This window comes from Columba livia, chromosome 2 (genome assembly GCF_036013475.1).
Source record: "Columba livia isolate bColLiv1 breed racing homer chromosome 2, bColLiv1.pat.W.v2, whole genome shotgun sequence".
Classification (NCBI taxonomy): Eukaryota; Metazoa; Chordata; class Aves; order Columbiformes; family Columbidae; genus Columba; species Columba livia.
Genome location: NC_088603.1, coordinates 43,842,500 through 43,860,562, shown reverse-complemented (window position 1 = coordinate 43,860,562; position 18,063 = coordinate 43,842,500). Strand labels below are relative to the sequence as shown.

Here is an 18,063-nt window from a genome sequence, read left to right as displayed (position 1 = left end):
TATTTCCATTTCCTTGTTCATAGTTCCCAGTTTCCTCTTTGCAGATGGCAGTTGATTACTTACTTCTAGATTGAAACTGTGAATATTTAACCTCAGCCTGACTGAAGTAAGAAGTGGCCCGCTTTGAAGATTACTGCAGATTAAAGCAGTAAATAATTAACTCCAGCCTGACAGGATAAAGAAGGGTCAGCTAATTTCAGTTTGCTATTCAGAAAGGCAAAATATTGAAGCCTGGAATAGTGTGTGTTTTCTTTTGGGGCCTTACAAAGAGATACCCAGAACACAAACAATCTAGTACCTCTTGTATCTCAGGGCCTCCTGGTGAAGACAAGCTAAGTACTTTGTGCTGCATTTTTAGGTACACCTTTTAAAACAGTCCATAAAGATTACTGAGTACGAATGATCTCTCTCATATTCCAGTCATTTCTCAGCTTGCAGTATCATATTTCTGTCAAAGTCCCAAGTGAACTACAGCCCTATTTTCATACGAAGAACACTTGAGTTTTCACAAAAGTTGTATTGTTACAAAAACTGTCATTTCACTGTACACAACATACGGTTTTAACCCAAAATCATTCTACCCACAGCCAAGAACTGCTGATGTGCCCAGTAAAGCCATTATTTTGATTAGTTTATTAGCTTCAGTGTTGCTTTGTTTAACAATCCCACAAGCTCCTTCCCAGATCCACTGACTCAGAATTAAATGATGCCTATACAGCTGCACTAACACAGTGTAATGTTCATGCCTATGTAGAGCTAACATTAGGGCAAGGACATCTCACTTCAGTTGTCTAAAAATTAGCCTCGGAGTAAAGTTCCAGGAGATGGCTGAGACAACCTAGCAGCTTACCGACATCTAAAGGCGGAGTCTAGTTTGTTTGACTGGAGCGAGTTAGTCCCAGAACAGGTTCAAGGACCAAAGGATGGAGGACAAAGGCTATATGAACGTTAACTGCCATTATGGTGGGAGCAAGATATTAGGTCACCTACATTCCCCTCAGTCATCAAAGAATGGAGAGGACTCTAGCTATTTTTAAAACTTCCAAACACATGAGCTGTTTGAGAACATGGTTAGTCCAGACATCTACTTTTCAGCTATCTTATGTTAGATGATGTGAATCCTAAAGAAAACGTTGTTTGAATTGTATACACTATACAATGTAAGCTACAGGATACTTTACTGACTGGCAAACACTGGAATTACTCCCTGTGATTTTTGTTTGGAATGAAACAAGGCAATTGGAAACATAGTATGCTGATGTTGCCTTGACAAAACTGTTAATGCCAGAACTGGAGTAAGTAGTTTGACTAAAATAAAAACATTTATGACTCTGAAAAAGTTTTGTCTTACCTCATTTCAAAAGAAAAATGGGAAATCTGTTTTGAAATGTTGACATGTCCCACTTTGATATGTGTGGTATGATACAGATTGTTTTGGTTTGGATTTTTTTCAGCAGCCAATTAGTTTTGATTTTGTTGTTGTTGTTGTTTTCTCCATGCTACATATAAAAACAAAACATGGGAGCAACATGCAACACTGATTTCACTACAGTGAAGGAAGAAGTTTACTTTCAGAGAAACTTTGGCATTTCAGTTGAAATCAAAAGCAAAGTTTGCAACCCAAACCTTCTGTTCCCTGCAGCACTCCATTCACAATGCTGACATTCACCTGCTCATTTTCAAACTGAGGGTGCTTGGCATCGAATATTAGCCTTTTAGCATTCTTGATAAAAGCTCTGCCCCTTCTGTGCATCACTGGCTCAAGAACACATAGTCCTCTTTGCAACAGTGTTAAACTATTGTGAGTTGTATCACTGCTTGCATCGTATTTCTCTCTTTATTTAGGTTATCGTAGAGCGCGGAATTACAGCTACTATTAAATGCAGTTTTCTTCTTTTGCATAATCACTGGGTTCGAGTTGTTACTAGTAATTTGCACCCTTATGAGAACACATGCAGCCTCAAGCAAGGACATTTACAAAAGGTTACATTCATTGCAAAATGCTTTGGAAGACTCATTAAAAGTGTTTGGACTTAACACAGCATTATGCTTATCTCACAGATATAATCAAATTAAAACATCTGTTGTCTGTAATCATCCGTCAGAAGGAGGCAATCAGCTTGTTATCAACCCTGCATACATCAGAGGCAACAAGAATAACGTTATCTTCAAGATTTATCTTAGTAATGCTTTCTGTACAAATCTCCTGAATGACACTTAGGAAAATAAAGTTTAGAAATATTATTCAGATTAGCACTAGACTCTCAGGGCACTGCTGTTCACATGATCATCGACTTTTAGCTATAATGCAAATCAACCATTTTTAACTTCACTGAATTGGCTTGTTCTGTGTTTACTTTGTATGTATAAATACCACCAATAGTGAAAGCAAAAGTATGTAAGTATCAGAAGAGATATCGCTGCTGCGGTGCCTCTGGCCCTGCCAGGAGTGAGAAGCACCATTAATCTCACCACATAATATTTTACATGAAGAATTCCATTCCAATTTTTGAAAAGCAAAGGATATTTGGAGAATTTTATACTGTTTGCTCCAGTTTCTTGTGCTTGTCACAATGGGTATCTGATCCGGAAAAAGCCTTACACATTTCCATAAGTAACCTCTATCTTTTGTCTTAACTCTTTTACATGTACAAAGAAGTAGTAAAACTTATTCTAGATGAAGTGGCATCTTTAAAAGACATGGAACCAAATTATTACAGATAGTCTTGGGACATAATCTAAGTTGCTCAAAAATATGGTTACCCATGGAACTTCTCTCCATTACCACATAATTTGTAGCATTTATTATCATCAAAGCTTGTTATTTTAGGCTCTTCATTAGAAAGAATTTGAACATTGGATGCCAAGGCTCGGAGAATATCTGAAGCTATCAAAGAACCTAAGTAACATAACAAAGAGGCCCTTCTGTTTCATTTTTCCACTGGAACAAAAGGGAGTTGTGAATCCATGATAGAGTATATCTCTAAATCTAATCTGAAAGAATCCTAATACTTCAACCGCAAAGCCCCAAAACCAAGGAAATTATCCTCCTACCACACCAAGGAGAAGATTATGTCTGTGTTATTCAGGAATGCACTACACTGATGATATTAAACTGACTCATTTGATCAGGATCTTTAAACAAATTTATTTGCGATAGCACAGCTGTTCCTCTCAGGAAGGAAATACACGGTTCCATAATTTTTATCTGCAAGGCAACTTTATGATCTGTGGTCACAGGAGGTGGCTACTGTGTTTTAGAGGCCAGAAGCTGTACTGCTATACATGAGGATCCAGAATGCCTTGGGAGTTGAATATTGTTCCAACAGAACTGACCCTGGAACAAATGGGCTAACTGTGGCTTACCAATAACTCAGCTAAAATAATTTACTTCTTCTGTTTTCTTTTTCTTGTGACTGAGACCATAAGCAAACCAGCCTGTGAGTCCCATTCCCAGGCTGTGCACACACAGTCTCCCACATGTTCCAAATGCTATGACATCTCCCCAGTTGGAAGATGCTCTCTGCACATTCCTACCAGCCCTGAATGCTGGGCAGACATTTCTCATCACAACTTAAGCAAGACCAACCAGGCTATCATCAATAGTTTCAATTTCTGGCTGTAGCTGTATGCTACTGGGCAGTAGAAATTACATAGTGCTTACCTGAAACTTTCCATAGGTGTGAAGGATAACAACTCGATCTGGTAGGTAGTTTCAAGCCTTGGGGCATTAAGAACTTCTGCAAGGATCAGAGAGAGGTTGTTAATCCTCAGCCTCAGTGATATTCAAGGCCCTCTGCATCACTAAAAAAAAATATAGGGGCTATAAGAGAAAGCTTTAGTGCAATTTCCACCCATTTTATTACCCTTTTACAATATTTAAATGTTACAAATAGTCCTTAACCTAACCGAGAATTAGATGCTTTGCAGTTTACAAAAAATGCATGATTGACTCCATCGTCTACAGAGAAATAACACTGTGCATTTTCTCTCAATTTGGCATTTCTGGAGCGTCAGTTCCTCAGGTTCTATGTCCAGATATTGACTACAGTGAGGGAACAAATGAGCATTGCAAGTTTAAAGTCAGTCTTCCCTTCTATACAAAGGTGCACAACATTTCTTGCTTCACTTTGCCCTGTCTCTAAGAACACTTTTGTGTCTCTGGTGACCTGTGGCTGGAGAAAGTGATTTGGTAATTCTCCTGCCTGCTACAAATTGAGGTACAATTGAGACTGATGAGGGATGAATGTATTTGTTGCATCTTCACATGCTTTGAAATATAGATAAGGACATATCTTGTCCAGGGCTGCCACAATTTGATCTCTGAATCACGTGACAGTTGGAACACTCCTGTCCCGAGGGACACTCCTGCCCTTCTAATACAAAAATTTTCCAGACACTGAGGAGTTTATAGGCTTTATGGTGAGGCAAACAAGGCAGCCAGGCAATAGGATGGGATGTTGTACTGGAAGCTCTAGTGATGCCCACTAGTGAGTGAGGAGATCTTGTTGAAGTAAGACTGAATTTTCTTAGAGCTTTCATAGCACTTGCTATTTGCTTGCCGTAACCATTAGCCTGGGTTTCATCTCTGCCTTTCTTTGATGATTTCTTATTGTGATTAAAATATAAGAAAAGATTGAAAAATTTACTTCAGTAATCTCTATCACAAATGAAAAGTAATTTACAACTCTCTGCATGTTATATAATTTCAATGTTTTCCTTTTGAAGAACATGCTGTTCTGAATTGGCTTGTCCTCTCTTCATTTTGTTGCCTTTTTTTGCCTCATTTCCTTGGGTTCCTTTTGCTTATTTCTCCTATTTTTCTAATGTATCTTTTCTTCTTCTCTTTCAGTTTATTTGTTCTGTGGGTTTTATTCTATCCCCATTGACTTTTCCTCTGGATGTCAATTACATACTGCTATTTTAAAAATAAATACTTCTTTTTTAACATCTTTGCAACTACTGCTATTTCAAACTATGGTACTCTTAGGCTCAAGAAGCTGCTTCTTCAAGAGTATTTCTGCTTGTGCATTTGTGTGTGCATATTAGTATTTCATTCAGAAGAAATTCCTGACTACTAGTTTCACAACTAGTAACAACTACATTCAATTTATCAGTGTTAGAACTTCTGGGTCTCATATAGTGTCTTTTAGTTAAAGCCCAGAATAAAGGGCATTGTGAAATGGGAGTGACGTAATATGCTTTACAGCTCTTCTATTTGCCCTGTTAACCACGATGAAGAGTCCTAGCCCAGGCTGGTCGCTATTCCATTACTGCCCTCAGCCATTTCTTCTAGTTATTCTCAGATGTGCTGATAAGCTGATATGTAAAGCCCTGCAAAAAGCCATGGCACTGAGTTCCAGTTTTTCTACCAGTGCAATCATATACACGTATGCGATCCTTGCAGGTACAGCTGAACAGGGATTGGCATTGCCGAATGAGCTTGGCCTTCTGTGCAGAACCTGTTTCCACTCCTCTCTCACCTGCTTGTGAAACTTAGTGACATATCAGGGAGCATAGATCCTATTTTCACTGCAAAAATATGCTTGATTTGCAGAAAGGACACAAATTCACTCATGAGACTGCTGTACATCTTCTAGTCCTGACCTACAGTTTGCCCTGACTGTGAGTTCTTCCACCCTTCCCAGGGGTGGAATGATTAGCTCAGGTGAATGGTGCACGGAGACCCACTCTCAGACTTGCTTGACACAGTCTCCTGGGGGAGCCAGAGGGGACAAAGGTAGATTAGGCTAATTTTCACACTCAGATTCAGGTTACCAGAGCTCATACTGACTACAGTGAAGACCTGTCTTACATGTAACTAAACTAGAAGTTAAAACACCAGTAGATGTTTACCATAACCCAGAGCTATAGCAGGATGTTCCAGTCTCAGAGCATCTCCCTTCTGTTCTGCCTTCCCCCCTGCCAGCAGTGCATCCTATCACCTGCTCCTTCCAGTTCCTGAGTCTTCTCTCTCTGTCTCCCTGTTGCTATTTCTGGTCTCTCTGAGTTCCTGCCAGCGGCCAGCTCAGCCCACTGCCCAGCTTGCTGGGCACCAGCTCTGACTGGTGGTGTTTAACATACTCGCTTTGGGTTACTGTGCCCCTTGAAGGAATGCTGGGGTGTGTATCCCTGCTCATGCTGTATGGGTCACCCTCCCTGGCTGTTGTGGAAGCTTTTACATAGTATTTCATGTATAGTTTCTTAAAACCAATAAAGATTGAAGAAAAAACATCAATCTAAAACACCTATTAGGTCATTGTTTAATTTATTTCCTTACTTAGCTGCAGTGGGCAAGAGAGTTTAAAAAGGAAACACGATTTTTAGCACTGAATTGCCTTTAGTACTGCAATTAAAGTTTGCTGGTGCCACAGTCACATAATCATTGACAAAAGGCTTTTCATCACTGACTTCCTACACAGAAAAAACGTGGAATAAGTGCTGTCTTGGACTCTTTAAGAACTCAGGTATCTAGCTGCTGCTTATTGATTAATTTTGATGTTGTTCATCCTCTTGGGTGTCGGTGAGTACAATAAGAATCTGGCCAAGAACGAATTTACACGGCTCGAGTATTGTTCTTTCCCTTCCCCATACCAAGCCAGACATGGCTGTCATCCCAGTCATTTAGAACACAGGCTCCAACAGCCTTCAGTCATGCAGAACATCCCCTGAAAGTCACAATTCCTTCCACATGTCATGACAAATGGTGCCAGCTGTGATTCTATTGCATGATACAGCTGGAGTATAGAACCAAGCTCTGTTGCCTTCCTGTTTTCTGGTTACTGCCCACCTACCTCATGGTGAAAGAAGCCATGCCTTTGAAAGGACTTCACTGGCAACCAGAATGCAGGCAGCTCATGGAGGTGATGAAGGGAGCAAGGTACCACTTCGCCTGTTTTACACAGACACTCAGACCTTCACCTCACTGAACTGCAAGTCAAGCAGCTGTAAGTATAACTTATCTTATAATCTTCCACTGGAGACAATGACTGGAGGTAACCACTAGAGCAGGGGTGTCAAACTCATTTTCATGGGGGGCCACATCAGCCACATCAGTAACTACATCAGCAACATTTGGCCCTTTGAAGGCAACTGTGAGGCTGATCTGATCCCTGGTGAAAATTAGTTCGACACTCCTGCGCTAGAGAGACCTGAGTTTTTTTCCCCTGCTTTTCCGTTGTAATAATCCTATAAAGCCACAAATTATCACAGTTGCACCAACAGCCTGCTCCTCTCTCCTGGGAGCCATATGAGCTTCCTAGGGATCAGAGGAAGCCCGAGTCTCACAGACTAAGAGACACACTACTGCCTGTGAAGTGCTTGAAGATCCTCAGCTGGAATACACAGTGGAGAAAGAGACCCCTGGGAAGCACAGGTACATTTATTTTCTCATGAGCGATTGTTATGACCTAAAATGAAATAGCCCCTTTACTTACAGCATTGAGCAGATTTTTAGACAAAGATGTTCATCTATTCTTATTTCTGTTGTTGACTTTCGTGTGTAACACATGAAGGGACAAGAGAGGGGATAACTCATGCCTCTGTGGACATGTTTTCTCATGTGCAACATGGAATTAACAATTACTACCCCACAGTGTGGATGAGTCTTTTCTATTAAGGTATATAAGGCAGACTTTACTTCCCAGATAGAAAGCACCGTAAATGATACATGCACTTCATAACTCTAGTATGCTTTCTTCTACATGGCTTTTCATGTACAAGCACCATTCTCTTTGCATTCTCTTTTCATGTCGATGACTCTTAAGGTGTCTGCAGTATCAAATGCAATTCATTTGGGGCATGCTAACGTCACCACTTACTACTTGTAACTCAGTGCCGATCGCAGACCTGCCACGTGAGCTTCCAGGTGTGAAAGAAGTGGTGACAGCTGAGAACTGGCAGGTGCTGATACAGCCTGCGAGCCAATATGCAAGAATCAGCATGAACTTCAGTTTCAAAGCCTAACGCACGTTTTGCAAATGCTAACTTTGCAGCTGGAGACAGGAATTAGAGGTTGTTTTGCAGCAGCCACAGAATAACCTTCTGCTGTTGTGCTACAAAGCATGCACACCACTTTCAGCTTTTGCAAAGCAGTTTACCGCAGAGACTTCCTTGTGGGCTTACCCCTGACGTGTTGATGCTGCTGTACACAGGCAGCTGGGCTGCTTACACTATGCAGCTGGTGGGGCGCTTTCTGTCTCTTTTTGCAGCAGGCAGCTGTTTCTGGCCTTCATCTACACCATTTCAGGACATGGGCCCCAAATCGTAAAATTTTAATCTGGATCCAAACACAATTTTCTTCAGCATTCACAGGAGATCTCATCCTACGTTTGGCTTGCTCCATTCAGATCAAAGCCCAGCTGCAAAGCCTGTCTTCCAACCAAAACTTCCTCAAAGCTTTGGGGTCTGGGGTTGTAGCTCTGGTTTAGCACCACTTCGAGATATTTTTGAAAACTCTGTATGTAGAAAATTTCAGGCCATACCTTTGACCCATTGAAGTCAGTGGAGTTTTGCTTTCTTGATGCTGATTTTAAAAAGCCATTTATGTCATACAGGTAAATTCAATGCCAACTGGAATTTTCAGGAATTTTCCTACATGTCTAACATTTTGTTGCCTATCAGACACCTTAGATCTGTGGAAATTTCCATTTTGTGATAACATTTTATTTCATCAGACACACAGCCTTCTCTGTTTAGTACTAATTCAATAAACATGTCCAAAAAAGGTCCTTGTTTGGTTTAACTCACACATTCTGGTAGTTGCTTCTGTGGTGGTGGGTTTTTCCTCTAACTGATTGAGTGCTGAGACAGGGAAATGGATGAGAGTGGCTTCACAAGCCATTCCAAGGCAATGATTTTTGTGTTTCTGCCATTGTGTAAAACCCAGGTCCAACCCAAGCAGATGAGAACTGATGGTGCACTGAATGGCTTAGAACACTGGTTGTCTGAAGGAGAGGACAGCAGAGTACACAGAGCGCAGCACTCCACAGGATCTACAAGAGTTTTAGAACAGGTTTTGCTCTTAGCTCTCTGTTGCAAGGGGTTTTGGAAAATATCTTGCTCTAGGAAGAAAAGTCTTTCTAAAGCGTATGTTATTAGTTATCTTTGTTTGTTTGTAACAAAATTAAAATTGAATGGGCTGTGCTCACTGAGCAGCACAGAAACAGCAGTTGGCTTGAAATGAAATGAGCTCAACTTGAACACGTTCATCTTCAGATACATGTTAAGCAATTTCGTGGTAAATGTGTGATAAAGATTATTTGTATAAACAGTTGCTTCTCCAGCCGTGTAGAAAGAAACGCTATCAGTAGGAGGCAGTGGCTGTAGTTACCGTCAAGCAGTCTCAGTGACCTCTGATTACTAACCTACCACTCCTCCACAATGCTGTAAGGTTCTCCTGGGCTGTTGTCAGACTCTGAAAGGTCTGTGTGACCTTTCATTGTGTTGGATGAAAGAAATCTTCATATATCTGAATTTCATTTCAAAGGCTTGCTAATGACAGCTGCTTTTTAAGCGCTTAGTAAAGCAGCAAGAGCAGGACTCTATCAGACTTTAGAGATCAGAACAGAGCCCTGGGAAAATCTTCAGTTGCAGCAGCACCTGTCACATCAAGCTACTATGCATGTAGGTCAGGCTATGCCAGAAAGCCAAGAGGAAGAAATTTATGTGGTTACTTACGGTCAGTTCTCAGCTCTGTTATTGCTCTTACCATTGAAGGATAGGCAAAAGATTTAAGATTTAAACACGTAAAAAATGATTCTGCAACAAACAAGCTACTAAATGTCTGTGTCACTGGAAAATAAGACACCTAGAATGCTTTCACATTTAGGAAAGATGCAGGGAGCATTTTTGAAGTGGTCAGCCTCACACTACGACAGTGAGGCCCACATTACTATTAGGGATGCTTTCCAGCAATTTGGAAGTGGGCAGAGAAGAACCTAGTTGAAGTGAATTCCTTTCTTATAAAGGTCATGTTTTATACTCTTACCACATACTGGCTTTTCTCGAAGCAGAAGTTCTCCAGCACTATGCCATAGTGAAATGCTTCAGGCTTTTATCTAGAAAACAGCCTCCTACACACACAAGTGATGTAAATATTTATCACAGTACACGAGGACTCTCTTTGCCATTCAAAGGACTAATATATTTACTGTATAAATGGAGCGGTTCTTAGAAATAAGGGAAGAATTGAGTTCTGTAAGAAATCACGATGGTTCCCTCAAGAGAAACAGCAACACACACCTCTGCACCCTATCCAGAGCCATCAGAACAGCCCTCTGGACAATCTCTGCATCACAAGCCCCAGCACCGCAAGGCAGAGAGAGAGGTGAGTCCCTTTCATCGCTGAAGCTTGTCCTTCAGCTGTACATTGCCTTTTCTAGGAGAGTTAGTGTCTCTACCTCTTCTACTACAAAAAGATTGTTCAAGCTTATGGCAATCCTTCAGTATGGTATGCATGCAATTAATAGAAAACTCTTTCTCTACCTTAAAATTGAAAGAAAAGAAGAATAAAGGAAGATTTTCAAGTTCTGTGAGCTGCTGGATATTTGGGAACAAGTTGATATTTAGCTTGTTGTATTTTTCACAAACCACACCTTGTCCTGCCTTTTACATTGTAAGCCTTTTCTTTCCCGCACAGAACATTTCTTTCAAATGTGCTTTAAGAGTCTTAGCAAGTATCATTTCTTTCAGTAAAGTAAGTTCAGGCAAAATAATCTGCAATGGAATTGTTTTAATTAGGGGGAGAGCTGTTGGAGAGGCTGCCAAGGAAAATGAGAGAAAAAGTCCCACCCCTTTTTAACTGGGTGGAAAGATGTTCTTGGAGAGTTATGTGCTGAGAATTCATTCATAGCATAATGTCTTGGCACTGTACAGTATTTTGTTTGATTGCTGTGGCAGCAGACTTACCTACAATGGTTTCACAGAGAGATTAAAGCCAGGAAAGCAATTTTTACTGCTGAGAACTAGAAAGAAATGGCTCATCAGCGACAATAACCAGTTCTTAAAGGACTACCAGTTTGCACATGCAGATTAGCAGAATTAGCAACAGTTTTTGCAACAGTGCCATCTGGCCTTCCTTCGGAGGAGAAGAGTGCTGTACACGTACGACTTGTTCAGATGGAGCACTGCATGAATACATTGTTTAAAAATGTCCGATATTTGTAATGAGGTTAGTTCTCAAGTTCAAGCACTTTTGTAACTTGGTTAGCTCAGTTAATTCCACAGGTGACGGGGTCTCCCTCTGAGCTGTGGCCAAGAATAAAATATGGGCAGTCAAATTCAAAGGCATCCAACCTTCTTTCTTGAACAAACCATGCCTTTCTCAGAGGTTCTTGAATTATAATGAGAACCAAATAGATTAAATCAATTACTTAAGGGAGAGATCTGTGAATTTATTTATCTTCACTAATGTTAATCTACATTGGACAATCAGGATTCAGTGTGAATCTTTCCAGAAGGGGTGAAGGCATTGGTGTTTCTTTAGCTCAACTAACAAGGTGCTGCTTTTAATACTAAACAAAAATACTAAAGCGTTTCCCAGGGGCTGTAACTATTTTACTGTTATGTACTGTGGGTGATTTTATAATTTCTAATGTCAGTGATCCCAAACTACTGAAGTCTTACAGGGTAGGTAGCAAGAATTCTCATGCTGGGAGTGTAATCAATTCATATTGCTCAGATGATAAGGAAGGTTGTTTTTCATCAGTGCAAGTTAGAGCCACTGGATCCATGCATTAATTTGTTGTGATGCCCCTGAGAAATGACTCCTTTGTGTTGCTGTTCCATAGAGGAAGGAAATCAGGGAAGCAGCAAATATAGCAGGTTTCCCTGATCTGAGGAAGCTGCAGAAGAAACATCCTTTGTGATTTCCCTAAGAGGATCTGTTGGATCAGCCAGCTTATTCCCATATTCCCCATGAACTCCCATTATCCATGACATTAGAAAGGACTGAGATTTCATGAAGACTTAAGGAAATTTAAAGAAATACGTATTTTGTATGCTTTGCAAGGGAACGACATTCCACTCTTCAAACGTCTTCCATTAAAATCTTCCAGAAATACCTGGAATTTTCTCAATTGTTCATCTTTCTGTTTTTTCTGCCACTTCTGTTCCCCCTGCACATCCTGTTTTGCCCCTAAAATCATGGAGTGGAGGAATAATCAGAGAAATACTAAAGTTTCATTTCAGCCTGCCCTGAAGAATCTTCTCCAGATTTGAATTTTAAAAAATAGATAATTTTTGAAATAATGCAACTTTCTCATTAAAGAAAACATGCAATTTATTTTTTCATTAACTTTTTAGTTTTTAGAAGCACTGTCAATAACTATGGTGAATGTTATTTCTATCCTGCTGTGAAGAACACAGTAGCTTTTGTGGCAAGGTTCAAAAGATTAATCAGAACAGCTGGAGATGGAAAGAATGACCTAGGTAACTGTAAACAACTGCCACATTAGCTTGTTTTCTTAAGTTCTTTTTCTTGTTGGTGTTTTCCACATCCAATAAAAGTGATTCCATGTTAAAGAAAAAGTGTGGCCAGTGGCTGGATTTGAAGAGTTTGTAAAGCATTGGAACTGCTGTATGTTCACACCTGCAGAAACTGAAGAACAGTGGCATTTCCTTATTCGCATAAGAGCTTTCTCATCAGTTATCAGTGTTTACTGTTACAAAGACGTACAAATGAGATCAGGACATAAGTGCTAGCTAATGTACAAAAAGAAATGTAAGTACAATGAAAGTACAACTATCATTCAAAAAAGTGATAGTCTTACAAAGCTGGATGAGTGGTGATGGACAGAGTGTTGTGTCCATGGTCATACGTTAGCTGTATTGTAGTCATGTTCAAGGTCTCTACAGAAGGATGGTAATGGGGGAGAGTCTTCTGTGCCAAGCAAAATACAAAACTAAAATGACTTATTTGAGTTAAATTAGTGTTGTGTCTCCATGGATGGTCTTAGATAGCTTTACTCCTGGCTTATATTGTCATAGATCAATGCAGGTGGGAAGTCAGCTTCACAAGTAGGAGAGGGATACCTAGAATATGACTGAGTTGTCTCCATTACTTACCCTAATCTGGCAAAAATACCAGAAAAAAAATCATACGTAACCAATGACCAGAAGCTTAAAATAGATGTCTTTGAAATTAGATACTTTCTCTTACATGTTTTGAGGATGATCTGTCATTGGACAAAGTTGCAAGCAATGATGGATTCTGCATTTCTTGGTGGCTTCAGATTGAGAAGATGTGTTGTAACTAGACACAAGTTACTGGATTAAGTCAGAATGAAAAAAATGGTGGGTCATATTAAGTTTACTGATAGCTCTTTCTGGCCATAGATGTCAGGAATCTCTGAAAAGGTGTGAGAATAGTAGCAAAAGTGTAGGCAACAGCTCTATCTGTCTAGTTCCAGCTGCTGCTTCTCACTGGCTGTGGGGTCAGGGGAGAGCACTTCTCTAATCCATGGGTTCTAGGAAGGTGAGGTTCTTCAGATTTCTTGTTTTGGACTAATCTTTCCTCCTCTCTAAGCTTCTGTGCCATTTGTACCAGACTCTTTTTACTTGTATAAGTTTTGATTTCTTGCAGAAACTTCTCCACGTATGGCAGAAAGAAAGCACCATGGATTCAGCTTCATGAAGTCTGTCTTGGGACAAACAAATCCAGTCGGGTAGAGATCTAGAAATTTATGCTGGAGTATTTATGTGAATTTTATTAATTAACCTCACACCAAATGCCTTGTTGAAACTCTCTGGGCTGCCCTCTCTCTCCAACAACAATCAGTATGAATGGAAAAATGGCTCTTTCCATGAATGGCTCCCACAAGTAACGTCTGTGCTGGGTGTTCCTACCTCCCTACCCAGTAGTTTTTCTGTGATGGCAATTTGGAATGATAATTTCTCTTTTTCTTGCAGTTGTGAGCTACATGAAATAGAGCAAATCATTCATTTAATCATAGGATCATAGAATAGCCCAGGTTGGAAGGGACCTTGGAAGATCATTTGGCCCAGCTCACTAAAAGTATAGCACAAAAGGGCAGGACTTGCTGTCAAAACATTGACAGTCATACATAAATACATATTTTCTACAAGCTTTTTACTTTGCCTACTTTGTGAACAAATTACTTTCATCAGATGTTAAGTTTAGACTGTGAGGTTGTCCCAAAGCACAGCAAGGCTCTGTTTCGCCAATGTATATCCTTTAGTGAGAAATTAATGCAGCCAGAATGGTGATGGGAAGGAAAACTGGGGGAGAGCTTTGAAGACACACAACTGCTCTCTTGCTATACAAACAACCAATGCAATAATCCCTGATTGGTGTGAATGAGCTTTTAATCCTCCTCTCCATGGAAGTCTGTGTTAGCCACAAATTTACAGCTGGCTTTGTGTCATATGAATTCCAGTCAGGTCTATCGCTCAGTTTAATTCAAAGCAGCTCCCTGTTTCCCAGCTGGCATTTCACAACTTGGGCTTAAGCACATCTCCAAAATCTGAGTCTGGTTCATACAACCAGGTAAAACTTTTGGCCATGAGCCCCACAGATCTACAAGATATTCTAAAATGATAAAGGATGGAGGCAAGCCAGTTTGCCCATGAATTTTACTTGTGACAGGGATACTCACTCAAGGGTGATTTACACTTTGAAGAACAAAGGCATTTCTGCTACACAATTTACATACTCTTGCATGCATTTTGAAATCTTGGCCTCCGTGCAGTAACAGTCTGCCTGTCCTGACTTCCATCTAAACCTTCTATGTCAACCCTTACTGTCCTGCTATTGCAAAGAAAAAAATGCATTTCGATGGACTATTCCTTTCAGTTTAGTTTACTTTTATTCTCATTCTTTACTATCATATGAAAATGACCCTCTCTACAGTGGTTTGACCTGTACTCCCTTGGATTTAGTCACTTGTCAAAATAACCCTAAATATTAAACCACTTTACTGTTTTAGAAGCAGCTTCTAAATACTACCTCCTTCCACCTCCTGTGTTTTCATTCTAAATGAAACAGTTGCCTTCACTTGACTAATTCCAACATTTTTGTTATCATATCAGAAACACAATATCCTAATAACCTCAAATTAAGCTCGAAGCAGCAGAGAACATGTCAGTATTTAAACATTTTGAAACAAATTGTATTCCACAGACAGCCGAGTGAATAAACCACATGAACTGGCTTTTGCCCTCAGGAGATCTCATGCATAGAGTTTCAGGATTCAAATTGTTTAAAAAATCAGAGTACTCAGAATTCTTTATGGCCTCCCTTGAAATAAAAGTAACAGAAACTGGAAAGGGCCTGAAGGTGAAAAAATTAGCTGCTAAGACCCAAATCCTAAGCAGAACAAGGTACTAACTGAGTACCTTCCACAGGACCTCAAAAGCAGTATTGAAGTCCTCCATTGCCCGGGTGGGATGATTGGATTCTTTGCATATGCTCTATGGGATCAACATTCATTAAAGGTTTTGTTTTTTTTTTTTGGTGAGAGAAAGCTGGGAGAAAGGAGGAAAGGATTATGGAATAAAAACAGCTGTTGAATTGTGTCATATATGGTAATAAGCCCCCCTCCCCCATGCAATCACATAGGGAAAACTGCAATACTTCATGAAGATGATCAGAATCCAGCAGAGCATTCCACAGCAAGATTACCTTGGCAAGAGGTGCAGACATAGCAAAGCAAAACCAGATTCATTTTGTGAGTAGTTCTCACACTTCTTTTTCCCTGAACCTCCTGATCTAAAGCACATCAAAGGCATGCAGCTGTCCCTGACATTTCTTCAGTTGCTTTGAAAATGATAGCTAAGGTACAGCTATCCTGTGAACAGGTACTGAGAGAAAGTGGAAGCCTGCTGAGGGACTTGAGTTCAGACATACTGTGCTAAAAGCACCTTACACCATGGAAAATGTCAGCAGTCACCTTCTGGATCCATTCACAGGTTTCAGGTTCCACTCCTGTTACAGGAGTTCAGCCTGGAGGTGACAACTGCATGAATCACTGGGGTGAGATGCCCTTCTACAAGGAAATGACAAAGTTTCCTAGCGAGCTGAAGGTGAGAGAAAGCATTTCTGGAAATTTCTGCAAATTTGATCATCCACGTCTAGCAAGGAGTCAGCCATAACTTTAGTGAATATGGGCTATATATCTTTGATGAAGGGTGATGACAATATTTTGGCCAGCTCTTCAAAGTGTTTTCCCTTTCAGCCAGACACACTTTGATCTTGCCTGGATTCTGCCTGAGCTGACTATTCTTCATCTAGATAGTTACTAGTAGGAATTTTGACATGATAGAAGTGATGGTGGTTGCATTGCTCAACAACATGTGTATGGGAAGACAAACAAGATAAGGTAAGCTTGGGTGGACACACTTTGCAGTAACTGTGAGATAACTTAAATTAAGGCAGAATTCCCTTCTAGGTGTTTCACTAGGACCCTCGCAAAATCTGTAGCCATGCCACGTTCTTTGAACACTTAGTGGAAGATGCAAACCTTGTCTCCTGGTAGGAACTCACCTGCAAAGCTGAAGTGAACCAGAGTTGTGCCAAAGGGAATTAATTGGCAGAGCCTCCTAGTGGAGACCTTCTGTATGAGTCCTCACGACAAAAAACACATCAGAAGACACCCTTTTCTTTGGCATAGCTGTGCTTACCCTGTGTTGTTGGGAGCTTATTAAAAGGCTGCGCGGGCTAACAGAGATTTTTTTTCCCCACACTTCTGTCTTGCATGAATATGCATGCAAAGCACTGCAGTACAAGTTTGCTTTTCACAATGGCTGAACATTTCAAATAAACAATCGGAGTTTCAAAACCCCAGCACCCTTGCAGGAATCAAAAAGAAGCTTTCAGAACTGAATGAAACAAAATCTCATTTGGCACCCATGAGAGCAAAGGGAGTCTTGAACAGTATGTGACTGAAATGGCTCAAAAGAACTAAGCTCCACTAATGTGTCCCTTCACAGGGCTGCTAAGTCTTTCCAAAATACCTCCTTCATTGCTGTGGCCCCATACGTAGGTATGACAAAATCATCGCTAGATGCATTTAGCTATTTATGTGATATTGATGAAACCAGTGGATTCTTAGATTGTAAATCTGAGACTGCCATCTGCTCAGTGTTGCTGCTTTCTGAGTGCTTGCTTGCTGTTCTTTGATTCTGCCTAACACACATTCTTGCTGTCACTGAGGTCAAAAGGAGTTTATTGTTACAGGTGGCTAGAAAGATTGTACCTATGGCAGATGTTGAGTACTCATAGTGCAAAGCTGCTTCATAATGAATCCATGAAGTAAAAACAACACTTAAGGACAACAAAATACATGCTGGTCAGTATTTCTCTGCATTAAATGAATGCTTAGAGAAGGTATGAGAAATACATAAAACAGCATTCAAGAGCACTAAATCCTTCTTCCTTAATGAAATTTGCAAACTGAATATAGTGTCCCTTTTGAATTAAAAAAAAGTGCTCTAGATGGGAATCATTCAAGAAAATCTGCATAGACTCAAACTATTCCCAAAGACAGAGAGCAAGTCCTTGAAAAAATTTCCCCTAGAATCACTAAGCTGATTGCTCTTGCCTACTACTTCATTTTCTCCCCCTGCAGTTTATCCATGTTCTTCAAATGTGCATTTACAGGATAATCAGTGTTTGCTGCTCAAGAAACTGCTCATTCCACAGTGCATGTAAGCAGTATTCTCTGTGAGACTTAGGAATATGCCAAAAAAGGCAAGATCTATGTTCAGTTGTTTGGTGGGCTGAAAGTCAGTCAATGGCTGCTGTGTGTTTCCAGTTTTCAAGGTTTCCTTTCTGTCTTTGTTTCACAACACAACCTGGAAATACTGGATTAAAGTGGATTTCCATACTTTGTGGGTTCTCAAAGAACAATTTAACACTTCAAGGTGAGACATCCAAACCCTAAGACAAAGAGCCCTACTTTTTTTTTTTTTTTTTTAGATAGATTATTTTAAAACATCAGTTCATATAAATTGGAAAACAGAACTATACCATATCAGTAATTTCTTTTATTTGGTGTTTAAGACATATGTAGGCAAGAAAGAGAGAGAGATGGGGAGAGTGGCCAG

General features: G+C 40.2%; 1 long non-coding RNA gene across 1 annotated transcript in view; it reads right to left on the bottom strand.

Annotated features, from left to right (window-relative positions):
• Positions 1–3,664: 3,664 nt before the first annotated feature.
• The window catches only part of LOC135578472 (uncharacterized), a 63,044-nt gene continuing 48,645 nt past the window's right edge, over positions 3,665–18,063 (bottom strand). Inside the window, exon 3 of the long non-coding RNA XR_010470128.1 lies at positions 3,665–3,740. This is a non-coding gene — a long non-coding RNA (uncharacterized LOC135578472). The remainder of the gene's footprint in view (positions 3,741–18,063) is intronic.